The sequence below is a fragment of the Mandrillus leucophaeus genome, unplaced genomic scaffold (assembly GCF_000951045.1).
Source record: "Mandrillus leucophaeus isolate KB7577 unplaced genomic scaffold, Mleu.le_1.0 Scaffold277, whole genome shotgun sequence".
Lineage (NCBI taxonomy): Eukaryota > Metazoa > Chordata > Mammalia > Primates > Cercopithecidae > Mandrillus > Mandrillus leucophaeus.
The window spans coordinates 1095814-1105832 of NW_012102887.1; positions in this window are offsets into that span (position 1 = coordinate 1095814).

Consider the following 10019-nt stretch of genomic DNA (forward strand, 5'->3'; position numbering starts at 1 on the left):
TAGCTTGTTTTATCTGTTATCAGCCTGCCCAGCTACTTAGGTCATAAATCAAATACTTGAAGAGCCCCTGAGCTAACTAGGATTGCAATGCATTGTGGGCTGCAACAAAATGCAGCAAGAGGACCCTGAAAAAAAAAAAAAAAAAACACCTGAAGGCCCTACACAACAATTAATAGGTGACATCCGGGAAGATTGTGACCCCATAGTACTCAGCCTACCAGGAGCCAGGGGAGGGACCTGTGCTCTAGAGGTTAAATTGCTTGTGGAAACTGTGCTGGGTGTACCTGCCTATCAGACACCTGATCTTGCAAGATCCTCATTAAAAGTCTCCTGGCACCTGTGAGCTGATCCTAATCTTCATTTCTGGCCTCACCTCCAGATCTCTGAGTCCATCCTTTGGGTTTGGACCAGTGAGTGAATTTGTCTCACACTCCGGAGCTCATGCTCTTAATGATTTTAGAGATAAAAACTAAGAAAATTTAGCAAGACCATTGTCTTCCTCACATCCTCTCCTCCAGTCTCAGAACAGGAGTTGTTCCTCCTTATAATGTCAGCCTCCCCCCTCTGTCTGCTGTTTCACCCCTCCTCTTCTGCCTTAAGCAACTGGCATCAGCAAATAACAATTTTCTTCTGATTCTTCATTTCTCTTTCCCCTAGGACCATCTTCTCAGTCAGATGTAAGCCTCTTTCACTCTAAAAACAAACCACAATTACCTCCAATGACCCACGGTTCCTTCACCTTTTCCATCTCCACCCCAAGTTCTGAAAACCCTAGTCTACATTTGCAAGAGGAGGATAATTAATAGGCATGCATGAGTGGAATTTGGGAAGCCTATCTTTCCCAGTGTGGAGGGCAAGAGTCGGTGGGAGAAACTCAAAAAAGAGTACAAGAAAATAATGATATCTGGAGTAAATTCTAAAATGTGAGGGGGTAAGATTGTCCAGTTGTGGGGATAGGAAAAGGAATTTTAGAGTAGTTAGGTAAAAGTAAAATCACAGAGAAAGGAAAGCATGGCACATTTTTGAGACCTAGTGAGCAGTCTATCTGCTGTATTAGTTTACTAGGGCTGCCATAACAAAATACCAGACTGTGTGGCTTAAACAACTTGTTTACTCCCAGTTTTGGAGGCTAGAAGTCCAAGATCAAGGTGCGCCCAGGTATGGTTTCTTCTGAGATCTCTCTCCCTGGCTGGCAGATGGCACCTTCCCGCTGTGTCCTCACATGCTCTTTCCTCTGGCCATTTGCCTACCTCGTGTTTCTTTCTTTTCTTATAAGAATGCCAGTCATTGGATAAAGAAAATATAGCACATATATACCATGGAATACTATGCAGCCATAAAAAAGAATGAGTTCATGTCCTTTGCAGGGACATGGACGAAGCTGGAAACCATCATTCTCAGCACAGTAACACAGGAACAGAAAACTAAACACTGCATGTTTTGGCTCATAAGTGGGAGTTGAACAATGAGAACACATGGACACAGGGAGGGGAACATCACACACCAAGGCCTGTCGGAGGGGGTGGGGGAAAGGGGAGGGAGATCATTAGAACAAATACCTAACGCATGTGGGACTTAAAACCTAGATGACAGGTTGATAGGTGCAGCAAACCACCATGGCACATGTATGCCTATGTAACAAACCTGCATGTTCAGCACATGTATCCCAGAACGTAAAGTAAAATAAATAAATAAATGCTTGAGGGAATGGATTAAAAAAAAAAAAAAAAAAAGAATACCAGTCATATTGCATTAGGACCGCCCCCCATCCCCTGTGGTCTCATTTTAACTTAATTACCTCTTTAAAGACCCTATCTTCTAATAATTACATTTTGAGGTATTGGGCATTAGGACTCCAACAGATGAATTTTAGGAGGGACACAACTCAACCTATAACATCTGGGATATACAGGAGCAGGAAAGATGCAGTCAGAAATGCAGATTAGGGTCAGCTCACAGATGCCTGGGAATATAAGAATGGGAAACTGGCCGGGCACGGTGGCTCAGGCCTGTAATCCCAGCACTTTGGGAGGCCGAGACGGGCGGATCACGAGGTCAGGAGATCGAGACCATCCTGGCTAGCACAGTGAAACCCCGTCTCTACTAAAAAAATACAAAAAACTAGCTGGGCGAGTTGGCGGGCGCCTGTAGTCCCAGCTACTCGGGAGGCTGAGGCAGGAGAATGGCGTGAACCCGGGAGGCGGAGCTTGCAGTGAGCCGAGATGCGGTCACTGCAGCCTGGGCGACAGAGCGAGACTCCATTTCAAAAAAAAAAAAAGAATGGGAAACTTGAACTTCTTTAGATAGCTAGCTATATGAGCACCTGAGATGACATACTTCACTCATTTAACCTTCAAAATTGAAATAATTATTTACAATTCATTTACAAATAAATTATCTTTGAATGTTATAATGTGTATTTTGCAGCAATCAACACTTCCCTCTAAAGAAACTCGCTTTCAGATATATAGAGAGATGTATATATTCACATTCTCCTATTTTTATCCTCTTCTTTCAAACCAACCCTAAGAGGAAGATCTTATAGATAGCAAGAGATTATCTGAAATGTACATATAGCCAATGCTACAAAAAGGTTTGGATTAATACTCGCTAAGTATTAGCTCAAATGCTTGGGAAAGCCGCTAACGCTATTCTAAATATAGACCACCTGCTTTCCCCAAGGGAATCAGTAAAACCTGAGTGACTCAGAAGCACACTGGAGAGAGAAAGGCTCTGCTACAGCAGCAATGAACGGTCTTCAGAAAGGCAGTGCCCTTGCACTTTGCAGGAAGGGCAGTGCATGCAAGATCTTCCTTCCCGTCACACAGACAGAACTGATTCCAGCCTCAAAGTGGCACATTCTCAATGGAGAAAGGGAAGGTCATTTTGTAGGTGAGAAAACTGAGTCACAAACAGAATTCTCAAGGTCTCAGAGCCACAAAGTGGTGGAGCAGGATATTAAAACAGGCATTCTGATTCCAGAGTCCGATTTTCAACCACCAAAATACTGCCACTCATGAGAAACGGGCTGTCATGGCAGCCAGCCCTCCTCTCAAATAAAAACCATTATGACAGCTTGATGTCCACAAAGCACCCTTGACCTCCACTTATTCCAGGAAACGGCCACCACAGAAAACCTTCCATCCACAGCATTGAGCAATCCTTAAAGAAACTGCCAAATGTACCTGAAGACCAGTTAGAAAGTCTCCCGACTTCCAAAGCTCCCTATCTTCACAGAACGCTTGCTAATGAGTGGCTGCCTCACACTTCCTCTTTTTACTCAATAAAATGGATTCCCCTCTGAACCTCTGATCTCCTGCTGAAACGCAAGTGACAGCAGATGGTTTCCCTATCTGGTCTCAGACTTACTTTAGTATTTGACAACCAAACACAAATCAGTTTGACCCTTTAGGTTTATAATCATGTAAAAGTAATCAAATTCAAAGTACTTTCAATTATTAGACACTCAATCCACTGAAAACACAGTAAACTTTATTAAAACAAAAATAATCTATGTCATACTCTGATCGGATACTAACACTAAAAGACATAATTGAGTGTTGAATTCCTTGGACCACACGTGGTAGTCATGACTGAATCAATCCAGCTTTATAGCAATTTTTCCCCTTTGCAAATCTCTAAACCTCTAAGTAGGTTAAGAAGCCTCCTCCATTCTGCACAGCAATGCAAATCATTGTTCATGAGGAGGAAGATGTAAATATCATTAAGAGCAATTGACAAATCTTGAAATCCTCCTCCCAGCACTTGAGACGATAAAGTATTTTTATAAGAAAAATTAGAGGGAATTCATCAAATACTTTAAAATATATATATTAAGGGTAAAATATTTCCCAGGGTGTTCTCATGCTTTAATTTGAACAGCAGTTCTGTAAGATAAATGATCATAATATGGCTTTCAACAGAGGGACCTGCAAAGAAAAATGGAACTATCACTTACTCACCTTATTGGTCTATGTCCTCACAAATAGAATAGAAGATGTCTCTACAGTGCATCAGGATTAAGAAGATATGTCATTTGCCCCAATCTGCCAGTGTGGTCCTAAGTTTATACCACAATCTGAGCATTGTTATGTATTCACCCATAAACCTGATCAGTCAGGGACACAATACAAAGCCTACTCTATATTCTTCACGTGTAGCTGCAAGAAAAGAAGCAAGTGTTTACTTATCTGCTGAAAGATGAACACTGCCACCTGCTGAGATAAGAGAACTAACAAAAGTGTGCGAAGTTATGCACTTCTAAAACGCGACATTTTCTAGTTTTCATTAGTGAGAGCAGTGAAACATATTCGCTTCGTTGTTAAGAGAAATACATGAACATCTGGCCTGTTGTGGTGATTACTTGATTAAGATCCTATAGTCCCAAGAAAATAGTAGCAAAGGCATCTTTTTTCAAAGCAATCCATCCAACATTTCCCAAAAGGTAAGACGAAGAGCAACCTTCACCTTCATGGTCTTTACAGCTGCCATAGAGCCTTTCTGGAATTCCTCTTGTTTGCATGCCCACAAGTACCCATGAACTCATTTTTAAGCTTCTAAGTAATAAAACCTGAAACTACAAAGCACAGGAGAAAAATTCGGACTAGAGAGAAACTGATGTTTTGCTCTGATGTGCAGCATCCACAACTGTATCACTTCCCCTTCATATGCTGAATCGATGTTCATCCTCAGAATTTCTCATATAGACCAGAGTGTTCCAGAGGAAAGGCAAGGAGAAGAAGGTGGGGGCAGGTAGTAAAAAGCATTAAAAGACTCAAAGTTATACCAACTCCTAAACATGCATTGTCAGCTTAAATTAAGGCTCTAATAATTCCTACTTTGTTCCTATTATTAAATGAACTAGTTAATGCAAAAGTCTTGTAAAATATAAAATATACAGATATTTGGAATGTTTTCTGTTTATATTAGAAAGAAGTAGCCTGATAGGGCAGGAGGAAGCTAGGACAATTAGCTAGAGGATTGTTTCAGTTTCAGGGTGATAATGAGATTCTAGATTCTAGATTAAAATGGAATAAGACTGGGTAACTAGGATTTTTTAATTGAGGGAAATCTTTATGATTTGGCGGATAGAGAAAATAAAGGAAAAAAGGGAATGACAAGTCTATTGTTAGCAGAAATAGCATTGCTGAGATGATACAGAAAATGGAAGGAATAGGGAGGGGAGTAAGTAGTTCTCTTTTAGCCTTGATGAGATTAAAATAGATGGCAAGATGCTTAAGCTAATAAAGCTGTGTCCTCAATCTTGCAAGCAGGAAGGTTACTCAGGAGGACAGAAGCCAACATGCTAACCATAGAAAAGTGGAAAGTCACCAAACTCTGGGTCCTTGAGTCCTCGTGCCATTGCCTAGCCACCTTTGGGACTAACCTTGGTTTAATCGTGGTATTAATCGTGGTATTTAATCACGGCAAGTATTCTGTTGCTTACAACCAAAGCATTTCTAACTAAGACAACAGCAAATTTGAATTCAGCAAAATATGAAGTAATCTTGGTAAGATAACAGTTTTTTTTTTAACTTCAAATTTTACTCCTTTGGAAACTTAAAAAAATAAGTTGTTTTAGAGTAACACTAGCAGTGAAAATATAGAAGATAAATTTACTTGTAATTTAAAGATGATTGATGTGTTTTTAAATGGCAATGTGAAACACACATGTATAAAAAGCATTGTTTAGTTCAAAAGTGCATTTGTTTTAATTTTAAAATGGGAATTATGCTAAATCATGAGCTAATATATTTTTATATATGAGCTGTTAGAAACTATTTCTTTTTATAAGAATAATCCTCTTTCATAGACTCATAAGAAATCTAAACATATGAAGAAATGGATTAGATCATAATGGTCTACATCGATGATTTCTTTACTTCTCAGTTCCTCTGTTCAATACAGAACTTTTAAAAGGATAATGCTCTAAAGAACCTTAAATTTTATTTCTAATTGATAAAAAATTGATCTAGATAATTCTCCTTACAATACCTATAACACATTAAAGTCAGTTATATCTCAAGTATGATTTCTGAGGAAGTAATACCATGTTCTTTCTGGAGAAATGTGTTTAAATAAGATGACTAAGGTTTTGTTCATAAAAATAGTAGTAAATGTTGGCCAGTACAGGGGCTCACACCTGTAATCCTAGCAATTTGGGAGGCTGAGGTGGGCAGATTGCTTGAGCCCAGGAGTTTGAGACCATCCTGGGCAACATTGGAAGCCCTCATCTCTACAAAAAGTAACGAAAAATTAGCCGGGTGTGGGGGCATGTGCCTATAGTCCCAGCTATTTGGGAGGCTGAGGTGGGAGGATTGCTTAAGCTCTGGGGGCAGAGGTTACAGATTACACCACTGCACTCCAGCCTGGGCAAAAGAGTAAGACCCTGTCTCAAACAATAATAATAATAATAGTAAATGTTGATTACTATGTTTATTATGTGCCAGGTATTCCTTTTTTTTTTTTTTTTTTTTTAATAGGGTCTCACTTTGTTGCCCAGGCTGGTCTCAAACTCGTGGGCTCAAGTGATCCTCCTGCCTCAGCCTCCCACAATGCTGGGATTGCAGGTGTGAGCCACCGCACCCAGCCTGCGCCAGGTATTCCTAATCCTAAAGAAGAGAACTATTGTTATCACTTTTTAAGTAAGGAAACTGAGACACAGCAGGTAAACTGGTCAGGTAACTTGCCTAATGATTAAGAGTTGGAATCAGAATCCACAAGCAGGCAATCTGACTTCCAGACCCCACAAATACCGCACTACAACTCTTCAATGCCTTTTCCGGCAAATGAAAATAAAGTAGGCATATTATCACTTTTCTTATGACTGTAAGTAATCAAACACTTATTTTAAGTAGGTTGGAATATCTGAAAACCATAATAAACATTAAGAAAGACTTCCTCAACATATAAAAACTAGCGAAATAAGCCATTTTCTGGCCAAGGCTTTCCTCCACCTAATGGATCTCCACTACCATACATTGGCTGACTCTTTTGAATGATGTAACAAAACAGTATCACCCTTCCCTAAAGCAATCAAAGAGTTAGATAGGCAAGAGTCAGCGTCTCCTTCTATTTTTTTGGAGTTTTAAAAGAAGTAACCACAATGGGAAAAGGATAGTCTCTTTAATAAATGATGCTGAAAAAACTGGATATCCACATAAGAACAAATGAAATTGGATCCTTATCTTACATCATACTCAAGAATCAACTCAAAATGGATTAGAGATTTAAATATAAGACCTGAAACTATAAAAAATCCTAGAAGGAAACATAGGGGGAGAGCTCCACAGAGTTGGTTGTGGCAAAGATTTCTTTTTTTTGTCATGACAGGAAAAGCACCAGCAGTAAAAGAAAAAAAAAAAAAGCAAATAAGATTACATCAAACTAAAAATATTCTGCACAAATAAGAAAATAATCAACAGAAAGAAAAGGCAACCATAGAATGGGAGAAAATATTTGCAAACCATATGTAAGATAAGGAGTTATGGTGCAGTCATTATGGAAAATAGTATGAAAGAACCTCAAAGAATTGAAAATACAACTACCATATGATCCAGCAATCCCACTTCTAGATATATATCCAAAGGAAATAAAATCAGTATCTCAAAGAGGTGTGTGAACTCCCATGTTCACCGCAGCATTATTCACAATAACCAAGACATGGAAACCACCTAAGCGTGCATGGATGGATGATGGATAAAGAATATGTGATATCTATATATCTATATGGATATAGTGATACATATATGTCTATATCAAAGAAAATGTAATATATATGTATATATCTTTATCTGACAATGTAATGTAAGAAAATCTAATACACATATATGTATATATCTTTATCTCATATATATCACATTTTATTTATTCATATGTTCATCAGTGAACACTTAGGAGGTTGTTTCCATATCCTGACAATTGTGAATAATGCTGCAATGAATGCAGGTATGCAGATGTACAATATAGATGCAGGCAGACCTTGGAGATATTGCAGGTTCAGTTCAGATGCCTGTGGCAGTTTCTCAAAATAAGATGGCAATAAAGGTTGCTGCATCAATCGACTCTGCCTTTCATGAAAGACTTCTCTGTAGCATGTGATGCTGTTTGATAGCATTTTACCCACATTAAACTTCTTTTAAAATTGAAGTCAATTCTCTCAAACCCTTCTGCTGTTTTATCAACTAAGTTTATATAATATTCTAAATCCTTTGTTGTCATTTCAACAATGTTCACAGCATCTTTACCAGGAGTAAATTCCATCTCAAGAAACCACTCTGTATGCCTGTAAGAGGCAACTCCTCATCCACTGAAGTTTTATTGTGGCTTTGTAGCATTTCAATCACACCTTCTAATTCTAGTTCTAGTTCTTTTGCTATTTTGAACCACATCTCTTGAACCCCTCAGTCATCCATGAGGACTGAAATGAACTTCTACTAAACCCTTGTTAATGTTGATGTTTTGACCTCCTCAAAATGATTCATCATTCAGGATGAATCATGAATGTTCTTAATGGCAACTAGAATGGTAAAACCCTTTTAGAAAGTTTTCAATCTACTTTGCCAAGATCCATCAGAGGAATCACAATTTATGGCAGGTATAGCCTTATAGCCTTACAAAATGTACTTCTTAAATAATTAGACTTGAGAGTCAAAATTACTCCTTGATCTATAGGCTACAGAATGAATATTGTGTTAGCAAGCATGAAAACAAAACTAATCCTCTCGTTCATCTCCAACAGAGCTCTTGGATGACCAGGTGAATTGTCAATGAGTAGTAATATTTTTGAAACAAAAATCTTTTTTATTTCTGAGCAGTGGGTCTCAACAGTATACTTAAAATATTCAGTAAACTATGCTATAAACAGAAGTGCTGTCGTCTGGGCTTTGTTTTTCCATTTACAGGGCACAGACAGAGTTCATTTAACCTAATTCTTAAGGGCCTTAGGATTTCAGGAATGGTAAATGAGCACTGGCCTCAACTAAAGTCACCAATTGTCTTATGCCCTAGCAAGAGAATCAGCCCTATCCTTTAAAGCTTTGAAGTGAGGCACTGATCTCTCCTCTCTAGCTATGAAAGTCCTAAATGGCATTTTGTTCTAATGAAAGGATATTTCATTTACATTGAAACTCCTTTATGTAATGTAGCCACCTTCATTAATGATCTTAGCTAGACCTTCTGGATAACTTTCTACAGCATTTGCTGCTCACCTTGCACTTTTATGTATGGAAGCAGATTCTTAAACTTCATGTACCAACCTCTGCTAGCTTCAAACTTTGCTTCTGTACCTTCTTCACCTCTCTAAAACCAGCATCACCACCTAATATCCAGATGCCCTTGGCAAATTACTTAACTTCTCAGGGACTCAGTTTCCTCGTTTTTAAATCAGGGCTTGTATCTACTTTGTAACCGTTGCTAGGAAGATTAAATGAGATGTTCTACATGAAGTGGTTGGGCACTACTGGCATATGGTAAGCACTCAGCCATACTGGTATTATTCGCATTATTAAGAAAATGAGTTCTAGAACACGTTCTGGGGATCTGCTGTAAACCACAATACCCATAGTTGACAATAAAGTATTATACACCTTGAAATATGCTAAAAGGATAGAGCTCATGTAAAGTGCTCGTACCAATAAACAACAAAAAACACAAAACAACACAAGGAAATAGTTGAAGATGATGAGTATATTTAGTACCTTGATTTTGATAATGGCGTCATATATGTTCAAACTCATGAAAATGTATACATTAAATATATGCAATATTTTATATATTGATTATATATCAATGAAGCTCTTTTTGAAAAATAATTTTATAAGATTTTCAGGCATTCTCTTACTTCAGATTCAGGCCTTATTAATGCTCGTGTTTTTCTTTTAACATTAATTTTAATATGCATTTGGGTACTTTTACACAAACCAAGCTTTTAAAAAACATTTTAAAATATTTCAGCAGTACTAAGGTTGGTATTTGATCATTTTTTCTCATGCTTCAATCGTTTTCCACCCAGATTGTAT